Genomic DNA, 19,599 nt, shown 5'->3' on the forward strand with positions numbered 1-19,599 from the left:
GGCAAACGTCTGACAGATTAAGCGGGGTCCTCATCCCGGTTGGAGGACATATCTCTTCCTTCATCATGATGCCAGCCTAGCTTTCGGCCCAAAATCCAAGGTAAGAATGGCAAAAGTCTGGAGATGCCGGGGATTGAACCCGGGGCCTCATACATGCAAAGCATGCGCTCTACCACTGAGCTACATCCCCACTTCTGCAAGGTTTGACTGTATGATTGGAAACCCTGCATTGAACCGACGGCCACATCACCCCATTCGACTCTGCAGTATACAATGTCAGTCAGGAAAATCCTTCAGCCTTGTACCTGGATGATCTTCATGGTCTTATGTACAGATGCCTATATACAGTCTTCTTAGCGCAGTAGGCAGCGCGTCAGTCTCATAATCTGAAGGTCCTGAGTTCGATCCTCAGAGAGGGCATTTATTTCCTTCTTTTGGAATGCAAAATTCTCCGATTTTCTTGAAATGCGCAAACTATGCCTAGTTCAAAGATTTTTCCAAAGCAAATGTCTGACTATTTAAGTGGGGCTCTCACCCCAACTGCATGACAAACTTCTTCTTTCTGCATGATGGCAGGCTAGCCTTCTGGAAAAAAGCCAAGATAAGGAACAGAGGCTCCTGGAGATGCCGGGGATTGAACCCGGGACCTCATACATGCGAAGCATGCGCTCTACCACTGAGCTACATCCCCACTTTTGCCCTCGAGCTGTTTGATGGATGCAAGGAATCCCTGAAACCCAGGGACTGCAAAGTCTCGATCATAATCAATGGAAGGTATTGTTTGAATAAAAGTGAAATATATGGAAATCGAAGCAAAAAATCCTTCGAGCCGGATTTGAACCAGCGACCTAAGGATGTCTGACTTTATGCTACAGTCCTCCGCTCTACCAACTGAGCTATCGAAGGAGTGGCTGAAGTATCTTTCAGCGCTGTAATTATCTCTCGCTCAAGAAAGGTTGTGGGGGTGGGGATCAGGAGCAGATCGATGAAAATCATGAACATTACCTGCAGCTCCCTCTCAAAGTCACCAGTTCTTAGAGCACACTGTAAGGTACATCTTATCACCCCAAAGGAGGATTTCAGACCAAAGTTCATGTTCTGTCTTGGCTTGGGGATAAGCAGGGGTGCTCCAAATTTCAATTTTACAGAAAGGAAAGGAACTTTGATACAAAGACCTTGGGCAGCATTGGTGGCAAATGGATGGCTGCGCGGAACCATGAAAGAAATGACAGAAAGTTATGGGAGTCATTACTACGCACCCAGCATCAAGAAAGTGCATTTTGGATGCATTTTCAAAAGGAAAGAGAACGGAAAAATCTGTAGATTGAAGGTGATTGAGATAAACAAAATATTCCGTTTTTCTAAAAGCTACTGTAAAGAGTCTCTGGTTTAGAAGAAGAACCCTTACCAATGATCAAGAGAGATGCGACAGATTTCTATCATCAAAGCATTATGGTTGTCAAGATGAATCATCACTTTGATGTCTTCAACAAGTAGGATTCTTTTGATCTATAATCATCAAAAATGAGATAGCCCCATTTCATGGGATTTTTCAAGGCAAACGTCTGACAGATTAAGCGGGGTCCTCATCCCGGTTGGAGGACATATCTCTTCCTTCATCATGATGCCAGCCTAGCTTTCGGCCCAAAATCCAAGGTAAGCATGGCAAAAGTCTGGAGATGCCGGGGATTGAACCCGGGGCCTCATACATGCAAAGCATGCGCTCTACCACTGAGCTACATCCCCACTTCTGCAAGGTTTGACTGTATGATTGGAAACCCTGCATTGAACCGACGGCCACATCACCCCATTTGACTCTGCAGTATACAATGTCAGTCAGGAAAATCCTTCAGCCTTGTACCTGGATGATCTTCATGGTCTTATGTACAGATGCCTATATACAGCCTTCTTAGCGCAGTAGGCAGCGCGTCAGTCTCATAATCTGAAGGTCCTGAGTTCGATCCTCAGAGAGGGCATTTATTTCCTTCTTTTGGAATGCAAAATTCTCCGATTTTCTTGAAATGCGCAAACTATGCCTAGTTCAAAGATTTTTCCAAAGCAAATGTCTGACTATTTAAGTGGGGCTCTCACCCCAACTGCATGACAAACTTCTTCTTTCTGCATGATGGCAGGCTAGCCTTCTGGAAAAAAGCCAAGATAAGGAACAGAGGCTCCTGGAGATGCCGGGGATTGAACCCGGGACCTCATACATGCAAAGCATGCGCTCTACCACTGAGCTACATCCCCACTTTTGCACTCGAGCTGTTTGATGGATGCAAGGAATCCCTGAAACCCAGGGACTGCAAAGTCTCGATCATAATCAATGGAAGGTATTGTTTGAATAAAAGTGAAAGATATGGAAATCGAAGCAAAAAATCCTTCGAGCCGGATTTGAACCAGCGACCTAAGGATGTCTGACTTTATGCTACAGTCCTCCGCTCTACCAACTGAGCTATCGAAGGAGTGGCTGAAGTATCTTTCAGCGCTGTAATTATCTCTCGCTCAAGAAAGGTTGTGGGGGTGGGGATCAGGAGCAGATCGATGAAAATCATGAACATTACCTGCAGCTCCCTCTCAAAGTCACCAGTTCTTAGAGCACACTGTAAGGTACGTCTTATCACCCCAAAGGAGGATTTCAGACCAAAGTTCATGTTCTGTCTTGGCTTGGGGATAAGCAGGGGTGCTCCAAATTTCAATTTTACAGAAAGGAAAGGAACTTTGATACAAAGACCTTGGGCAGCATTGGTGGCAAATGGAGGGCTGCGCGGAACCATGAAAGAAATGACAGAAAGTTATGGGAGTCATTACTACGCACCCAGCATCAAGAACGTGCATTTTGGATGCATTTTCAAAAGGAAAGAGAACGGAAAAATCTGTAGATTGAAGGTGATTGAGATAAACAAAATATTCCGTTTTTCTAAAAGCTACTGTAAAGAGTCTCTGGTTTAGAAGAAGAACCCTTACCAATGATCAAGAGAGATGCGACAGATTTCTATCATCAAAGCATTATGGTTGTCAAGATGAATCATCACTTTGATGTCTTCAACAAGTAGGATTCTTTTGATCTATAATCATCAAAAATGAGATAGCCCCATTTCATGGGATTTTTCAAGGCAAACGTCTGACAGATTAAGCGGGGTCCTCATCCCGGTTGGAGGACATATCTCTTCCTTCATCATGATGCCAGCCTAGCTTTCGGCCCAAAATCCAAGGTAAGAATGGCAAAAGTCTGGAGATGCCGGGGATTGAACCCGGGGCCTCATACATGCAAAGCATGCGCTCTACCACTGAGCTACATCCCCACTTCTGCAAGGTTTGACTGTATGATTGGAAACCCTGCATTGAACCGACGGCCACATCACCCCATTCGACTCTGCAGTATACAATGTCAGTCAGGAAAATCCTTCAGCCTTGTACCTGGATGATCTTCATGGTCTTATGTACAGATGCCTATATACAGTCTTCTTAGCGCAGTAGGCAGCGCGTCAGTCTCATAATCTGAAGGTCCTGAGTTCGATCCTCAGAGAGGGCATTTATTTCCTTCTTTTGGAATGCAAAATTCTCCGATTTTCTTGAAATGCGCAAACTATGCCTAGTTCAAAGATTTTTCCAAAGCAAATGTCTGACTATTTAAGTGGGGCTCTCACCCCAACTGCATGACAAACTTCTTCTTTCTGCATGATGGCAGGCTAGCCTTCTGGAAAAAAGCCAAGATAAGGAACAGAGGCTCCTGGAGATGCCGGGGATTGAACCCGGGACCTCATACATGCGAAGCATGCGCTCTACCACTGAGCTACATCCCCACTTTTGCCCTCGAGCTGTTTGATGGATGCAAGGAATCCCTGAAACCCAGGGACTGCAAAGTCTCGATCATAATCAATGGAAGGTATTGTTTGAATAAAAGTGAAATATATGGAAATCGAAGCAAAAAATCCTTCGAGCCGGATTTGAACCAGCGACCTAAGGATGTCTGACTTTATGCTACAGTCCTCCGCTCTACCAACTGAGCTATCGAAGGAGTGGCTGAAGTATCTTTCAGCGCTGTAATTATCTCTCGCTCAAGAAAGGTTGTGGGGGTGGGGATCAGGAGCGGATCGATGAAAATCATGAACATTACCTGCAGCTCCCTCTCAAAGTCACCAGTTCTTAGAGCACACTGTAAGGTACATCTTATCACCCCAAAGGAGGATTTCAGACCAAAGTTCATGTTCTGTCTTGGCTTGGGGATAAGCAGGGGTGCTCCAAATTTCAATTTTACAGAAAGGAAAGGAACTTTGATACAAAGACCTTGGGCAGCATTGGTGGCAAATGGATGGCTGCGCGGAACCATGAAAGAAATGACAGAAAGTTATGGGAGTCATTACTACGCACCCAGCATCAAGAAAGTGCATTTTGGATGCATTTTCAAAAGGAAAGAGAACGGAAAAATCTGTAGATTGAAGGTGATTGAGATAAACAAAATATTCCGTTTTTCTAAAAGCTACTGTAAAGAGTCTCTGGTTTAGAAGAAGAACCCTTACCAATGATCAAGAGAGATGCGACAGATTTCTATCATCAAAGCATTATGGTTGTCAAGATGAATCATCACTTTGATGTCTTCAACAAGTAGGATTCTTTTGATCTATAATAATCAAAAATGAGATAGCCCCATTTCATGGGATTTTTCAAGGCAAACGTCTGACAGATTAAGCGGGGTCCTCATCCCGGTTGGAGGACATATCTCTTCCTTCATCATGATGCCAGCCTAGCTTTCGGCCCAAAATCCAAGGTAAGCATGGCAAAAGTCTGGAGATGCCGGGGATTGAACCCGGGGCCTCATACATGCAAAGCATGCGCTCTACCACTGAGCTACATCCCCACTTCTGCAAGGTTTGACTGTATGATTGGAAACCCTGCATTGAACCGACGGCCACATCACCCCATTTGACTCTGCAGTATACAATGTCAGTCAGGAAAATCCTTCAGCCTTGTACCTGGATGATCTTCATGGTCTTATGTACAGATGCCTATATACAGCCTTCTTAGCGCAGTAGGCAGCGCGTCAGTCTCATAATCTGAAGGTCCTGAGTTCGATCCTCAGAGAGGGCATTTATTTCCTTCTTTTGGAATGCAAAATTCTCAGATTTTCTTGAAATGCGCAAACTATGCCTAGTTCAAAGATTTTTCCAAAGCAAATGTCTGACTATTTAAGTGGGGCTCTCACCCCAACTGCATGACAAACTTCTTCTTTCTGCATGATGGCAGGCTAGCCTTCTGGAAAAAAGCCAAGATAAGGAACAGAGGCTCCTGGAGATGCCGGGGATTGAACCCGGGACCTCATACATGCGAAGCATGCGCTCTACCACTGAGCTACATCCCCACTTTTGCACTCGAGCTGTTTGATGGATGCAAGGAATCCCTGAAACCCAGGGACTGCAAAGTCTCGATCATAATCAATGGAAGGTATTGTTTGAATAAAAGTGAAATATATGGAAATCGAAGCAAAAAATCCTTCGAGCCGGATTTGAACCAGCGACCTAAGGATGTCTGACTTTATGCTACAGTCCTCCGCTCTACCAACTGAGCTATCGAAGGAGTGGCTGAAGTATCTTTCAGCGCTGTAATTATCTCTCGCTCAAGAAAGGTTGTGGGGGTGGGGATCAGGAGCAGATCGATGAAAATCATGAACATTACCTGCAGCTCCCTCTCAAAGTCACCAGTTCTTAGAGCACACTGTAAGGTACGTCTTATCACCCCAAAGGAGGATTTCAGACCAAAGTTCATGTTCTGTCTTGGCTTGGGGATAAGCAGGGGTGCTCCAAATTTCAATTTTACAGAAAGGAAAGGAACTTTGATACAAAGACCTTGGGCAGCATTGGTGGCAAATGGATGGCTGCGCGGAACCATGAAAGAAATGACAGAAAGTTATGGGAGTCATTACTACGCACCCAGCATCAAGAACGTGCATTTTGGATGCATTTTCAAAAGGAAAGAGAACGGAAAAATCTGTAGATTGAAGGTGATTGAGATAAACAAAATATTCCGTTTTTCTAAAAGCTACTGTAAAGAGTCTCTGGTTTAGAAGAAGAACCCTTACCAATGATCAAGAGAGATGCGACAGATTTCTATCATCAAAGCATTATGGTTGTCAAGATGAATCATCACTTTGATGTCTTCAACAAGTAGGATTCTTTTGATCTATAATCATCAAAAATGAGATAGCCCCATTTCATGGGATTTTTCAAGGCAAACGTCTGACAGATTAAGCGGGGTCCTCATCCCGGTTGGAGGACATATCTCTTCCTTCATCATGATGCCAGCCTAGCTTTCGGCCCAAAATCCAAGGTAAGCATGGCAAAAGTCTGGAGATGCCGGGGATTGAACCCGGGGCCTCATACATGCAAAGCATGCGCTCTACCACTGAGCTACATCCCCACTTCTGCAAGGTTTGACTGTATGATTGGAAACCCTGCATTGAACCGACGGCCACATCACCCCATTTGACTCTGCAGTATACAATGTCAGTCAGGAAAATCCTTCAGCCTTGTACCTGGATGATCTTCATGGTCTTATGTACAGATGCCTATATACAGCCTTCTTAGCGCAGTAGGCAGCGCGTCAGTCTCATAATCTGAAGGTCCTGAGTTCGATCCTCAGAGAGGGCATTTATTTCCTTCTTTTGGAATGCAAAATTCTCCGATTTTCTTGAAATGCGCAAACTATGCCTAGTTCAAAGATTTTTCCAAAGCAAATGTCTGACTATTTAAGTGGGGCTCTCACCCCAACTGCATGACAAACTTCTTCTTTCTGCATGATGGCAGGCTAGCCTTCTGGAAAAAAGCCAAGATAAGGAACAGAGGCTCCTGGAGATGCCGGGGATTGAACCCGGGACCTCATACATGCGAAGCATGCGCTCTACCACTGAGCTACATCCCCACTTTTGCACTCGAGCTGTTTGATGGATGCAAGGAATCCCTGAAACCCAGGGACTGCAAAGTCTCGATCATAATCAATGGAAGGTATTGTTTGAATAAAAGTGAAATATATGGAAATCGAAGCAAAAAATCCTTCGAGCCGGATTTGAACCAGCGACCTAAGGATGTCTGACTTTATGCTACAGTCCTCCGCTCTACCAACTGAGCTATCGAAGGAGTGGCTGAAGTATCTTTCAGCGCTGTAATTATCTCTCGCTCAAGAAAGGTTGTGGGGGTGGGGATCAGGAGCAGATCGATGAAAATCATGAACATTACCTGCAGCTCCCTCTCAAAGTCACCAGTTCTTAGAGCACACTGTAAGGTACGTCTTATCACCCCAAAGGAGGATTTCAGACCAAAGTTCATGTTCTGTCTTGGCTTGGGGATAAGCAGGGGTGCTCCAAATTTCAATTTTACAGAAAGGAAAGGAACTTTGATACAAAGACCTTGGGCAGCATTGGTGGCAAATGGATGGCTGCGCGGAACCATGAAAGAAATGACAGAAAGTTATGGGAGTCATTACTACGCACCCAGCATCAAGAACGTGCATTTTGGATGCATTTTCAAAAGGAAAGAGAACGGAAAAATCTGTAGATTGAAGGTGATTGAGATAAACAAAATATTCCGTTTTTCTAAAAGCTACTGTAAAGAGTCTCTGGTTTAGAAGAAGAACCCTTACCAATGATCAAGAGAGATGCGACAGATTTCTATCATCAAAGCATTATGGTTGTCAAGATGAATCATCACTTTGATGTCTTCAACAAGTAGGATTCTTTTGATCTATAATCATCAAAAATGAGATAGCCCCATTTCATGGGATTTTTCAAGGCAAACGTCTGACAGATTAAGCGGGGTCCTCATCCCGGTTGGAGGACATATCTCTTCCTTCATCATGATGCCAGCCTAGCTTTCGGCCCAAAATCCAAGGTAAGCATGGCAAAAGTCTGGAGATGCCGGGGATTGAACCCGGGGCCTCATACATGCAAAGCATGCGCTCTACCACTGAGCTACATCCCCACTTCTGCAAGGTTTGACTGTATGATTGGAAACCCTGCATTGAACCGACGGCCACATCACCCCATTCGACTCTGCAGTATACAATGTCAGTCAGGAAAATCCTTCAGCCTTGTACCTGGATGATCTTCATGGTCTTATGTACAGATGCCTATATACAGCCTTCTTAGCGCAGTAGGCAGCGCGTCAGTCTCATAATCTGAAGGTCCTGAGTTCGATCCTCAGAGAGGGCATTTATTTCCTTCTTTTGGAATGCAAAATTCTCCGATTTTCTTGAAATGCGCAAACTATGCCTAGTTCAAAGATTTTTCCAAAGCAAATGTCTGACTATTTAAGTGGGGCTCTCACCCCAACTGCATGACAAACTTCTTCTTTCTGCATGATGGCAGGCTAGCCTTCTGGAAAAAAGCCAAGATAAGGAACAGAGGCTCCTGGAGATGCCGGGGATTGAACCCGGGACCTCATACATGCGAAGCATGCGCTCTACCACTGAGCTACATCCCCACTTTTGCACTCGAGCTGTTTGATGGATGCAAGGAATCCCTGAAACCCAGGGACTGCAAAGTCTCGATCATAATCAATGGAAGGTATTGTTTGAATAAAAGTGAAATATATGGAAATCGAAGCAAAAAATCCTTCGAGCCGGATTTGAACCAGCGACCTAAGGATGTCTGACTTTATGCTACAGTCCTCCGCTCTACCAACTGAGCTATCGAAGGAGTGGCTGAAGTATCTTTCAGCGCTGTAATTATCTCTCGCTCAAGAAAGGTTGTGGGGGTGGGGATCAGGAGCAGATCGATGAAAATCATGAACATTACCTGCAGCTCCCTCTCAAAGTCACCAGTTCTTAGAGCACACTGTAAGGTACGTCTTATCACCCCAAAGGAGGATTTCAGACCAAAGTTCATGTTCTGTCTTGGCTTGGGGATAAGCAGGGGTGCTCCAAATTTCAATTTTACAGAAAGGAAAGGAACTTTGATACAAAGACCTTGGGCAGCATTGGTGGCAAATGGATGGCTGCGCGGAACCATGAAAGAAATGACAGAAAGTTATGGGAGTCATTACTACGCACCCAGCATCAAGAACGTGCATTTTGGATGCATTTTCAAAAGGAAAGAGAACGGAAAAATCTGTAGATTGAAGGTGATTGAGATAAACAAAATATTCCGTTTTTCTAAAAGCTACTGTAAAGAGTCTCTGGTTTAGAAGAAGAACCCTTACCAATGATCAAGAGAGATGCGACAGATTTCTATCATCAAAGCATTATGGTTGTCAAGATGAATCATCACTTTGATGTCTTCAACAAGTAGGATTCTTTTGATCTATAATCATCAAAAATGAGATAGCCCCATTTCATGGGATTTTTCAAGGCAAACGTCTGACAGATTAAGCGGGGTCCTCATCCCGGTTGGAGGACATATCTCTTCCTTCATCATGATGCCAGCCTAGCTTTCGGCCCAAAATCCAAGGTAAGCATGGCAAAAGTCTGGAGATGCCGGGGATTGAACCCGGGGCCTCATACATGCAAAGCATGCGCTCTACCACTGAGCTACATCCCCACTTCTGCAAGGTTTGACTGTATGATTGGAAACCCTGCATTGAACCGACGGCCACATCACCCCATTCGACTCTGCAGTATACAATGTCAGTCAGGAAAATCCTTCAGCCTTGTACCTGGATGATCTTCATGGTCTTATGTACAGATGCCTATATACAGTCTTCTTAGCGCAGTAGGCAGCGCGTCAGTCTCATAATCTGAAGGTCCTGAGTTCGATCCTCAGAGAGGGCATTTATTTCCTTCTTTTGGAATGCAAAATTCTCCGATTTTCTTGAAATGCGCAAACTATGCCTAGTTCAAAGATTTTTCCAAAGCAAATGTCTGACTATTTAAGTGGGGCTCTCACCCCAACTGCATGACAAACTTCTTCTTTCTGCATGATGGCAGGCTAGCCTTCTGGAAAAAAGCCAAGATAAGGAACAGAGGCTCCTGGAGATGCCGGGGATTGAACCCGGGACCTCATACATGCAAAGCATGCGCTCTACCACTGAGCTACATCCCCACTTTTGCCCTCGAGCTGTTTGATGGATGCAAGGAATCCCTGAAACCCAGGGACTGCAAAGTCTCGATCATAATCAATGGAAGGTATTGTTTGAATAAAAGTGAAAGATATGGAAATCGAAGCAAAAAATCCTTCGAGCCGGATTTGAACCAGCGACCTAAGGATGTCTGACTTTATGCTACAGTCCTCCGCTCTACCAACTGAGCTATCGAAGGAGTGGCTGAAGTATCTTTCAGCGCTGTAATTATCTCTCGCTCAAGAAAGGTTGTGGGGGTGGGGATCAGGAGCAGATCGATGAAAATCATGAACATTACCTGCAGCTCCCTCTCAAAGTCACCAGTTCTTAGAGCACACTGTAAGGTACGTCTTATCACCCCAAAGGAGGATTTCAGACCAAAGTTCATGTTCTGTCTTGGCTTGGGGATAAGCAGGGGTGCTCCAAATTTCAATTTTACAGAAAGGAAAGGAACTTTGATACAAAGACCTTGGGCAGCATTGGTGGCAAATGGATGGCTGCGCGGAACCATGAAAGAAATGACAGAAAGTTATGGGAGTCATTACTACGCACCCAGCATCAAGAACGTGCATTTTGGATGCATTTTCAAAAGGAAAGAGAACGGAAAAATCTGTAGATTGAAGGTGATTGAGATAAACAAAATATTCCGTTTTTCTAAAAGCTACTGTAAAGAGTCTCTGGTTTAGAAGAAGAACCCTTACCAATGATCAAGAGAGATGCGACAGATTTCTATCATCAAAGCATTATGGTTGTCAAGATGAATCATCACTTTGATGTCTTCAACAAGTAGGATTCTTTTGATCTATAATCATCAAAAATGAGATAGCCCCATTTCATGGGATTTTTCAAGGCAAACGTCTGACAGATTAAGCGGGGTCCTCATCCCGGTTGGAGGACATATCTCTTCCTTCATCATGATGCCAGCCTAGCTTTCGGCCCAAAATCCAAGGTAAGCATGGCAAAAGTCTGGAGATGCCGGGGATTGAACCCGGGGCCTCATACATGCAAAGCATGCGCTCTACCACTGAGCTACATCCCCACTTCTGCAAGGTTTGACTGTATGATTGGAAACCCTGCATTGAACCGACGGCCACATCACCCCATTCGACTCTGCAGTATACAATGTCAGTCAGGAAAATCCTTCAGCCTTGTACCTGGATGATCTTCATGGTCTTATGTACAGATGCCTATATACAGTCTTCTTAGCGCAGTAGGCAGCGCGTCAGTCTCATAATCTGAAGGTCCTGAGTTCGATCCTCAGAGAGGGCATTTATTTCCTTCTTTTGGAATGCAAAATTCTCCGATTTTCTTGAAATGCGCAAACTATGCCTAGTTCAAAGATTTTTCCAAAGCAAATGTCTGACTATTTAAGTGGGGCTCTCACCCCAACTGCATGACAAACTTCTTCTTTCTGCATGATGGCAGGCTAGCCTTCTGGAAAAAAGCCAAGATAAGGAACAGAGGCTCCTGGAGATGCCGGGGATTGAACCCGGGACCTCATACATGCGAAGCATGCGCTCTACCACTGAGCTACATCCCCACTTTTGCCCTCGAGCTGTTTGATGGATGCAAGGAATCCCTGAAACCCAGGGACTGCAAAGTCTCGATCATAATCAATGGAAGGTATTGTTTGAATAAAAGTGAAATATATGGAAATCGAAGCAAAAAATCCTTCGAGCCGGATTTGAACCAGCGACCTAAGGATGTCTGACTTTATGCTACAGTCCTCCGCTCTACCAACTGAGCTATCGAAGGAGTGGCTGAAGTATCTTTCAGCGCTGTAATTATCTCTCGCTCAAGAAAGGTTGTGGGGGTGGGGATCAGGAGCAGATCGATGAAAATCATGAACATTACCTGCAGCTCCCTCTCAAAGTCACCAGTTCTTAGAGCACACTGTAAGGTACGTCTTATCACCCCAAAGGAGGATTTCAGACCAAAGTTCATGTTCTGTCTTGGCTTGGGGATAAGCAGGGGTGCTCCAAATTTCAATTTTACAGAAAGGAAAGGAACTTTGATACAAAGACCTTGGGCAGCATTGGTGGCAAATGGATGGCTGCGCGGAACCATGAAAGAAATGACAGAAAGTTATGGGAGTCATTACTACGCACCCAGCATCAAGAACGTGCATTTTGGATGCATTTTCAAAAGGAAAGAGAACGGAAAAATCTGTAGATTGAAGGTGATTGAGATAAACAAAATATTCCGTTTTTCTAAAAGCTACTGTAAAGAGTCTCTGGTTTAGAAGAAGAACCCTTACCAATGATCAAGAGAGATGCGACAGATTTCTATCATCAAAGCATTATGGTTGTCAAGATGAATCATCACTTTGATGTCTTCAACAAGTAGGATTCTTTTGATCTATAATCATCAAAAATGAGATAGCCCCATTTCATGGGATTTTTCAAGGCAAACGTCTGACAGATTAAGCGGGGTCCTCATCCCGGTTGGAGGACATATCTCTTCCTTCATCATGATGCCAGCCTAGCTTTCGGCCCAAAATCCAAGGTAAGCATGGCAAAAGTCTGGAGATGCCGGGGATTGAACCCGGGGCCTCATACATGCAAAGCATGCGCTCTACCACTGAGCTACATCCCCACTTCTGCAAGGTTTGACTGTATGATTGGAAACCCTGCATTGAACCGACTGCCACATCACCCCATTCGACTCTGCAGTATACAATGTCAGTCAGGAAAATCCTTCAGCCTTGTACCTGGATGATCTTCATGGTCTTATGTACAGATGCCTATATACAGTCTTCTTAGCGCAGTAGGCAGCGCGTCAGTCTCATAATCTGAAGGTCCTGAGTTCGATCCTCAGAGAGGGCATTTATTTCCTTCTTTTGGAATGCAAAATTCTCCGATTTTCTTGAAATGCGCAAACTATGCCTAGTTCAAAGATTTTTCCAAAGCAAATGTCTGACTATTTAAGTGGGGCTCTCACCCCAACTGCATGACAAACTTCTTCTTTCTGCATGATGGCAGGCTAGCCTTCTGGAAAAAAGCCAAGATAAGGAACAGAGGCTCCTGGAGATGCCGGGGATTGAACCCGGGACCTCATACATGCGAAGCATGCGCTCTACCACTGAGCTACATCCCCACTTTTGCCCTCGAGCTGTTTGATGGATGCAAGGAATCCCTGAAACCCAGGGACTGCAAAGTCTCGATCATAATCAATGGAAGGTATTGTTTGAATAAAAGTGAAATATATGGAAATCGAAGCAAAAAATCCTTCGAGCCGGATTTGAACCAGCGACCTAAGGATGTCTGACTTTATGCTACAGTCCTCCGCTCTACCAACTGAGCTATCGAAGGAGTGGCTGAAGTATCTTTCAGCGCTGTAATTATCTCTCGCTCAAGAAAGGTTGTGGGGGTGGGGATCAGGAGCAGATCGATGAAAATCATGAACATTACCAGCAGCTCCCTCTCAAAGTCACCAGTTCTTAGAGCACACTGTAAGGTACGTCTTATCACCCCAAAGGAGGATTTCAGACCAAAGTTCATGTTCTGTCTTGGCTTGGGGATAAGCAGGGGTGCTCCAAATTTCAATTTTACAGAAAGGAAAGGAACTTTGATACAAAGACCTTGGGCAGCATTGGTGGCAAATGGAGGGCTGCGCGGAACCATGAAAGAAATGACAGAAAGTTATGGGAGTCATTACTACGCACCCAGCATCAAGAACGTGCATTTTGGATGCATTTTCAAAAGGAAAGAGAACGGAAAAATCTGTAGATTGAAGGTGATTGAGATAAACAAAATATTCCGTTTTTCTAAAAGCTACTGTAAAGAGTCTCTGGTTTAGAAGAAGAACCCTTACCAATGATCAAGAGAGATGCGACAGATTTCTATCATCAAAGCATTATGGTTGTCAAGATGAATCATCACTTTGATGTCTTCAACAAGTAGGATTCTTTTGATCTATAATCATCAAAAATGAGATAGCCCCATTTCATGGGATTTTTCAAGGCAAACGTCTGACAGATTAAGCGGGGTCCTCATCCCGGTTGGAGGACATATCTCTTCCTTCATCATGATGCCAGCCTAGCTTTCGGCCCAAAATCCAAGGTAAGCATGGCAAAAGTCTGGAGATGCCGGGGATTGAACCCGGGGCCTCATACATGCAAAGCATGCGCTCTACCACTGAGCTACATCCCCACTTCTGCAAGGTTTGACTGTATGATTGGAAACCCTGCATTGAACCGACTGCCACATCACCCCATTCGACTCTGCAGTATACAATGTCAGTCAGGAAAATCCTTCAGCCTTGTACCTGGATGATCTTCATGGTCTTATGTACAGATGCCTATATACAGTCTTCTTAGCGCAGTAGGCAGCGCGTCAGTCTCATAATCTGAAGGTCCTGAGTTCGATCCTCAGAGAGGGCATTTATTTCCTTCTTTTGGAATGCAAAATTCTCCGATTTTCTTGAAATGCGCAAACTATGCCTAGTTCAAAGATTTTTCCAAAGCAAATGTCTGACTATTTAAGTGGGGCTCTCACCCCAACTGCATGACAAACTTCTTCTTTCTGCATGATGGCAGGCTAGCCTTCTGGAAAAAAGCCAAGATAAGGAACAGAGGCTCCTGGAGATGCCGGGGATTGAACCCGGGACCTCATACATGCGAAGCATGCGCTCTACCACTGAGCTACATCCCCACTTTTGCCCTCGAGCTGTTTGATGGATGCAAGGAATCCCTGAAACCCAGGGACTGCAAAGTCTCGATCATAATCAATGGAAGGTATTGTTTGAATAAAAGTGAAATATATGGAAATCGAAGCAAAAAATCCTTCGAGCCGGATTTGAACCAGCGACCTAAGGATGTCTGACTTTATGCTACAGTCCTCCGCTCTACCAACTGAGCTATCGAAGGAGTGGCTGAAGTATCTTTCAGCGCTGTAATTATCTCTCGCTCAAGAAAGGTTGTGGGGGTGGGGATCAGGAGCAGATCGATGAAAATCATGAACATTACCAGCAGCTCCCTCTCAAAGTCACCAGTTCTTAGAGCACACTGTAAGGTACGTCTTATCACCCCAAAGGAGGATTTCAGACCAAAGTTCATGTTCTGTCTTGGCTTGGGGATAAGCAGGGGTGCTCCAAATTTCAATTTTACAGAAAGGAAAGGAACTTTGATACAAAGACCTTGGGCAGCATTGGTGGCAAATGGAGGGCTGCGCGGAACCATGAAAGAAATGACAGAAAGTTATGGGAGTCATTACTACGCACCCAGCATCAAGAACGTGCATTTTGGATGCATTTTCAAAAGGAAAGAGAACGGAAAAATCTGTAGATTGAAGGTGATTGAGATAAACAAAATATTCCGTTTTTCTAAAAGCTACTGTAAAGAGTCTCTGGTTTAGAAGAAGAACCCTTACCAATGATCAAGAGAGATGCGACAGATTTCTATCATCAAAGCATTATGGTTGTCAAGATGAATCATCACTTTGATGTCTTCAACAAGTAGGATTCTTTTGATCTATAATCATCAAAAATGAGATAGCCCCATTTCATGGGATTTTTCAAGGCAAACGTCTGACAGATTAAGCGGGGTCCTCATCCCGGTTGGAGGACATATCTCTTCCTTCATCATGATGCCAGCCTAGCTTTCGGCCCAAAATCCAAGGTAAGAATGGCAAAAGTCTGGAGATGCCGGGGATTGAACCCGGGGCCTCATACATGCAAAGCATGCGCTCTACCACTGAGCTACATCCCCACTTCTGCAAGGTTTGACTGTATGATTGGAAACCCTGCATTGAACCGACGGCCACATCACCCCATTCGACTCTGCAGTATACAATGTCAGTCAGGAAAATCCTTCAGCCTTGTACCTGGATGATCTTCATGGTCTTATGTACAGATGCCTATATACAGTCTTCTTAGCGCAGTAGGCAGCGCGTCAGTCTCATAATCTGAAGGTCCTGAGTTCGATCCTCAGAGAGGGCATTTATTTCCTTCTTTTGGAATGCAAAATTCTCCGATTTTCTTGAAATGCGCAAACTATGCCTAGTTCAAAGATTTTTCCAAAGCAAATGTCTGACTATTTAAGTGGGGCTCTCACCCCAACTGCATGACAAACTTCTTCTTTCTGCATGATGGCAGGCTAGCCTTCTGGAAAAAAGCCAAGATAAGGAACAGAGGCTCCTGGAGATGCCGGGGATTGAACCCGGGACCTCATACATGCGAAGCATGCGCTCTAGCACTGAGCTACATCCCCACTTTTGCCCTCAAGCTGTTTGATGGATGCAAGGTCCCTGAAACCCAGGGACTGCAAAGTCTCGATCATAATCAATGGAAGGTATTGTTTGAATAAAAGTGAAATATATGGAAATCGAAGCAAAAAATCCTTCGAGCCGGATTTGAACCAGCGACCTAAGGATGTCTGACTTTATGCTACAGTCCTCCGCTCTACCAACTGAGCTATCGAAGGAGTGGCTGAAGTATCTTTCAGCGCTGTAATTATCTCTCGCTCAAGAAAGGTTGTGGGGGTGGGGATCAGGAGCAGATCGATGAAAATCATGAACATTACCTGCAGCTCCCTCTCAAAGTCACCAGTTCTTAGAGCACACTGTAAGGTACATCTTATCACCCCAAAGGAGGATTTCAGACCAAAGTTCATGTTCTGTCTTGGCTTGGGGATAAGCAGGGGTGCTCCAAATTTCAATTTTACAGAAAGGAAAGGAACTTTGATACAAAGACCTTGGGCAGCATTGGTGGCAAATGGATGGCTGCGCGGAACCATGAAAGAAATGACAGAAAGTTATGGGAGTCATTACTACGCACCCAGCATCAAGAAAGTGCATTTTGGATGCATTTTCAAAAGGAAAGAGAACGGAAAAATCTGTAGATTGAAGGTGATTGAGATAAACAAAATATTCCGTTTTTCTAAAAGCTACTGTAAAGAGTCTCTGGTTTAGAAGAAGAACCCTTACCAATGATCAAGAGAGATGCGACAGATTTCTATCATCAAAGCATTATGGTTGTCAAGATGAATCATCACTTTGATGTCTTCAACAAGTAGGATTCTTTTGATCTATAATCATCAAAAATGAGATAGCCCCATTTCATGGGATTTTTCAAGGCAAACGTCTGACAGATTAAGCGGGGTCCTCATCCCGGTTGGAGGACATATCTCTTCCTTCATCATGATGCCAGCCTAGCTTTCGGCCCAAAATCCAAGGTAAGCATGGCAAAAGTCTGGAGATGCCGGGGATTGAACCCGGGGCCTCATACATGCAAAGCATGCGCTCTACCACTGAGCTACATCCCCACTTCTGCAAGGTTTGACTGTATGATTGGAAACCCTGCATTGAACCGACGGCCACATCACCCCATTTGACTCTGCAGTATACAATGTCAGTCAGGAAAATCCTTCAGCCTTGTACCTGGATGATCTTCATGGTCTTATGTACAGATGCCTATATACAGCCTTCTTAGCGCAGTAGGCAGCGCGTCAGTCTCATAATCTGAAGGTCCTGAGTTCGATCCTCAGAGAGGGCATTTATTTCCTTCTTTTGGAATGCAAAATTCTCCGATTTTCTTGAAATGCGCAAACTATGCCTAGTTCAAAGATTTTTCCAAAGCAAATGTCTGACTATTTAAGTGGGGCTCTCACCCCAACTGCATGACAAACTTCTTCTTTCTGCATGATGGCAGGCTAGCCTTCTGGAAAAAAGCCAAGATAAGGAACAGAGGCTCCTGGAGATGCCGGGGATTGAACCCGGGACCTCATACATGCGAAGCATGCGCTCTACCACTGAGCTACATCCCCACTTTTGCACTCGAGCTGTTTGATGGATGCAAGGAATCCCTGAAACCCAGGGACTGCAAAGTCTCGATCATAATCAATGGAAGGTATTGTTTGAATAAAAGTGAAATATATGGAAATCGAAGCAAAAAATCCTTCGAGCCGGATTTGAACCAGCGACCTAAGGATGTCTGACTTTATGCTACAGTCCTCCGCTCTACCAACTGAGCTATCGAAGGAGTGGCTGAAGTATCTTTCAGCGCTGTAATTATCTCTCGCTCAAGAAAGGTTGTGGGGGTGGGGATCAGGAGCAGATCGATGAAAATCATGAACATTACCTGCAGCTCCCTCTCAAAGTCACCAGTTCTTAGAGCACACTGTAAGGTACGTCTTATCACCCCAAAGGAGGATTTCAGACCAAAGTTCATGTTCTGTCTTGGCTTGGGGATAAGCAGGGGTGCTCCAAATTTCAATTTTACAGAAAGGAAAGGAACTTTGATACAAAGACCTTGGGCAGCATTGGTGGCAAATGGATGGCTGCGCGGAACCATGAAAGAAATGACAGAAAGTTATGGGAGTCATTACTACGCACCCAGCATCAAGAAAGTGCATTTTGGATGCATTTTCAAAAGGAAAGAGAACGGAAAAATCTGTAGATTGAAGGTGATTGAGATAAACAAAATATTCCGTTTTTCTAAAAGCTACTGTAAAGAGTCTCTGGTTTAGAAGAAGAACCCTTACCAATGATCAAGAGAGATGCGACAGATTTCTATCATCAAAGCATTATGGTTGTCAAGATGAATCATCACTTTGATGTCTTCAACAAGTAGGATTCTTTTGATCTATAATCATCAAAAATGAGATAGCCCCATTTCATGGGATTTTTCAAGGCAAACGTCTGACAGATTAAGCGGGGTCCTCATCCCGGTTGGAGGACATATCTCTTCCTTCATCATGATGCCAGCCTAGCTTTCGGCCCAAAATCCAAGGTAAGCATGGCAAAAGTCTGGAGATGCCGGGGATTGAACCCGGGGCCTCATACATGCAAAGCATGCGCTCTACCACTGAGCTACATCCCCACTTCTGCAAGGTTTGACTGTATGATTGGAAACCCTGCATTGAACCGACGGCCACATCACCCCATTTGACTCTGCAGTATACAATGTCAGTCAGGAAAATCCTTCAGCCTTGTACCTGGATGATCTTCATGGTCTTATGTACAGATGCCTATATACAGCCTTCTTAGCGCAGTAGGCAGCGCGTCAGTCTCATAATCTGAAGGTCCTGAGTTCGATCCTCAGAGAGGGCATTTATTTCCTTCTTTTGGAATGCAAAATTCTCCGATTTTCTTGAAATGCGCAAACTATGCCTAGTTCAAAGATTTTTCCAAAGCAAATGTCTGACTATTTAAGTGGGGCTCTCACCCCAACTGCATGACAAACTTCTTCTTTCTGCATGATGGCAGGCTAGCCTTCTGGAAAAAAGCCAAGATAAGGAACAGAGGCTCCTGGAGATGCCGGGGATTGAACCCGGGACCTCATACATGCGAAGCATGCGCTCTACCACTGAGCTACATCCCCACTTTTGCACTCGAGCTGTTTGATGGATGCAAGGAATCCCTGAAACCCAGGGACTGCAAAGTCTCGATCATAATCAATGGAAGGTATTGTTTGAATAAAAGTGAAATATATGGAAATCGAAGCAAAAAATCCTTCGAGCCGGATTTGAACCAGCGACCTAAGGATGTCTGACTTTATGCTACAGTCCTCCGCTCTACCAACTGAGCTATCGAAGGAGTGGCTGAAGTATCTTTCAGCG

General features: G+C 44.5%; 29 non-coding genes across 29 annotated transcripts; 6 read left to right on the plus strand and 23 right to left on the minus strand.

The window, feature by feature from the left end:
• Positions 1-619: 619 nt before the first annotated feature.
• TRNAA-CGC (transfer RNA alanine (anticodon CGC)) lies at positions 620-691 on the minus strand. The gene has a single exon. It is a non-coding gene; the product is annotated as a tRNA-Ala (tRNA).
• A 129-nt stretch (positions 692-820) lies between these two features.
• TRNAY-GUA (transfer RNA tyrosine (anticodon GUA)) lies at positions 821-906 on the minus strand. Its single transcript is given in 2 exon segments — positions 821-856; positions 870-906. It is a non-coding gene; the product is annotated as a tRNA-Tyr (tRNA).
• Positions 907-1,903: 997 nt separating this feature from the next.
• On the plus strand, positions 1,904-1,976 carry TRNAM-CAU (transfer RNA methionine (anticodon CAU)). The gene has a single exon. It is a non-coding gene; the product is annotated as a tRNA-Met (tRNA).
• A 400-nt stretch (positions 1,977-2,376) lies between these two features.
• On the minus strand, positions 2,377-2,462 carry TRNAY-GUA (transfer RNA tyrosine (anticodon GUA)). The gene is given in 2 exon segments: positions 2,377-2,412; positions 2,426-2,462. It is a non-coding gene; the product is annotated as a tRNA-Tyr (tRNA).
• Positions 2,463-3,731: 1,269 nt separating this feature from the next.
• Positions 3,732-3,803, minus strand: TRNAA-CGC (transfer RNA alanine (anticodon CGC)). The gene has a single exon. It is a non-coding gene; the product is annotated as a tRNA-Ala (tRNA).
• Positions 3,804-3,932: 129 nt separating this feature from the next.
• TRNAY-GUA (transfer RNA tyrosine (anticodon GUA)) lies at positions 3,933-4,018 on the minus strand. Its single transcript is given in 2 exon segments — positions 3,933-3,968; positions 3,982-4,018. It is a non-coding gene; the product is annotated as a tRNA-Tyr (tRNA).
• Positions 4,019-5,015: 997 nt separating this feature from the next.
• Positions 5,016-5,088, plus strand: TRNAM-CAU (transfer RNA methionine (anticodon CAU)). Its single transcript has one exon. It is a non-coding gene; the product is annotated as a tRNA-Met (tRNA).
• Positions 5,089-5,287: 199 nt separating this feature from the next.
• Positions 5,288-5,359, minus strand: TRNAA-CGC (transfer RNA alanine (anticodon CGC)). Its single transcript has one exon. It is a non-coding gene; the product is annotated as a tRNA-Ala (tRNA).
• Positions 5,360-5,488: 129 nt separating this feature from the next.
• On the minus strand, positions 5,489-5,574 carry TRNAY-GUA (transfer RNA tyrosine (anticodon GUA)). The gene is given in 2 exon segments: positions 5,489-5,524; positions 5,538-5,574. It is a non-coding gene; the product is annotated as a tRNA-Tyr (tRNA).
• Positions 5,575-6,571: 997 nt separating this feature from the next.
• On the plus strand, positions 6,572-6,644 carry TRNAM-CAU (transfer RNA methionine (anticodon CAU)). Its single transcript has one exon. It is a non-coding gene; the product is annotated as a tRNA-Met (tRNA).
• A 199-nt stretch (positions 6,645-6,843) lies between these two features.
• Positions 6,844-6,915, minus strand: TRNAA-CGC (transfer RNA alanine (anticodon CGC)). Its single transcript has one exon. It is a non-coding gene; the product is annotated as a tRNA-Ala (tRNA).
• A 129-nt stretch (positions 6,916-7,044) lies between these two features.
• Positions 7,045-7,130, minus strand: TRNAY-GUA (transfer RNA tyrosine (anticodon GUA)). The gene is given in 2 exon segments: positions 7,045-7,080; positions 7,094-7,130. It is a non-coding gene; the product is annotated as a tRNA-Tyr (tRNA).
• Positions 7,131-8,127: 997 nt separating this feature from the next.
• TRNAM-CAU (transfer RNA methionine (anticodon CAU)) lies at positions 8,128-8,200 on the plus strand. Its single transcript has one exon. It is a non-coding gene; the product is annotated as a tRNA-Met (tRNA).
• Positions 8,201-8,399: 199 nt separating this feature from the next.
• TRNAA-CGC (transfer RNA alanine (anticodon CGC)) lies at positions 8,400-8,471 on the minus strand. Its single transcript has one exon. It is a non-coding gene; the product is annotated as a tRNA-Ala (tRNA).
• Positions 8,472-8,600: 129 nt separating this feature from the next.
• TRNAY-GUA (transfer RNA tyrosine (anticodon GUA)) lies at positions 8,601-8,686 on the minus strand. Its single transcript is given in 2 exon segments — positions 8,601-8,636; positions 8,650-8,686. It is a non-coding gene; the product is annotated as a tRNA-Tyr (tRNA).
• Positions 8,687-10,156: 1,470 nt separating this feature from the next.
• Positions 10,157-10,242, minus strand: TRNAY-GUA (transfer RNA tyrosine (anticodon GUA)). The gene is given in 2 exon segments: positions 10,157-10,192; positions 10,206-10,242. It is a non-coding gene; the product is annotated as a tRNA-Tyr (tRNA).
• Positions 10,243-11,511: 1,269 nt separating this feature from the next.
• TRNAA-CGC (transfer RNA alanine (anticodon CGC)) lies at positions 11,512-11,583 on the minus strand. Its single transcript has one exon. It is a non-coding gene; the product is annotated as a tRNA-Ala (tRNA).
• Positions 11,584-11,712: 129 nt separating this feature from the next.
• Positions 11,713-11,798, minus strand: TRNAY-GUA (transfer RNA tyrosine (anticodon GUA)). The gene is given in 2 exon segments: positions 11,713-11,748; positions 11,762-11,798. It is a non-coding gene; the product is annotated as a tRNA-Tyr (tRNA).
• A 1,269-nt stretch (positions 11,799-13,067) lies between these two features.
• TRNAA-CGC (transfer RNA alanine (anticodon CGC)) lies at positions 13,068-13,139 on the minus strand. Its single transcript has one exon. It is a non-coding gene; the product is annotated as a tRNA-Ala (tRNA).
• Positions 13,140-13,268: 129 nt separating this feature from the next.
• On the minus strand, positions 13,269-13,354 carry TRNAY-GUA (transfer RNA tyrosine (anticodon GUA)). The gene is given in 2 exon segments: positions 13,269-13,304; positions 13,318-13,354. It is a non-coding gene; the product is annotated as a tRNA-Tyr (tRNA).
• A 1,269-nt stretch (positions 13,355-14,623) lies between these two features.
• On the minus strand, positions 14,624-14,695 carry TRNAA-CGC (transfer RNA alanine (anticodon CGC)). The gene has a single exon. It is a non-coding gene; the product is annotated as a tRNA-Ala (tRNA).
• A 129-nt stretch (positions 14,696-14,824) lies between these two features.
• Positions 14,825-14,910, minus strand: TRNAY-GUA (transfer RNA tyrosine (anticodon GUA)). The gene is given in 2 exon segments: positions 14,825-14,860; positions 14,874-14,910. It is a non-coding gene; the product is annotated as a tRNA-Tyr (tRNA).
• Positions 14,911-16,378: 1,468 nt separating this feature from the next.
• On the minus strand, positions 16,379-16,464 carry TRNAY-GUA (transfer RNA tyrosine (anticodon GUA)). Its single transcript is given in 2 exon segments — positions 16,379-16,414; positions 16,428-16,464. It is a non-coding gene; the product is annotated as a tRNA-Tyr (tRNA).
• A 997-nt stretch (positions 16,465-17,461) lies between these two features.
• On the plus strand, positions 17,462-17,534 carry TRNAM-CAU (transfer RNA methionine (anticodon CAU)). Its single transcript has one exon. It is a non-coding gene; the product is annotated as a tRNA-Met (tRNA).
• A 199-nt stretch (positions 17,535-17,733) lies between these two features.
• Positions 17,734-17,805, minus strand: TRNAA-CGC (transfer RNA alanine (anticodon CGC)). The gene has a single exon. It is a non-coding gene; the product is annotated as a tRNA-Ala (tRNA).
• Positions 17,806-17,934: 129 nt separating this feature from the next.
• TRNAY-GUA (transfer RNA tyrosine (anticodon GUA)) lies at positions 17,935-18,020 on the minus strand. Its single transcript is given in 2 exon segments — positions 17,935-17,970; positions 17,984-18,020. It is a non-coding gene; the product is annotated as a tRNA-Tyr (tRNA).
• Positions 18,021-19,017: 997 nt separating this feature from the next.
• TRNAM-CAU (transfer RNA methionine (anticodon CAU)) lies at positions 19,018-19,090 on the plus strand. Its single transcript has one exon. It is a non-coding gene; the product is annotated as a tRNA-Met (tRNA).
• Positions 19,091-19,289: 199 nt separating this feature from the next.
• TRNAA-CGC (transfer RNA alanine (anticodon CGC)) lies at positions 19,290-19,361 on the minus strand. The gene has a single exon. It is a non-coding gene; the product is annotated as a tRNA-Ala (tRNA).
• Positions 19,362-19,490: 129 nt separating this feature from the next.
• On the minus strand, positions 19,491-19,576 carry TRNAY-GUA (transfer RNA tyrosine (anticodon GUA)). Its single transcript is given in 2 exon segments — positions 19,491-19,526; positions 19,540-19,576. It is a non-coding gene; the product is annotated as a tRNA-Tyr (tRNA).
• Positions 19,577-19,599: the final 23 nt, after the last annotated feature.

Source organism: Triturus cristatus, chromosome 4_1 (genome assembly GCF_964204655.1).
Source record: "Triturus cristatus chromosome 4_1, aTriCri1.1, whole genome shotgun sequence".
NCBI lineage: Eukaryota > Metazoa > Chordata > Amphibia > Caudata > Salamandridae > Triturus > Triturus cristatus.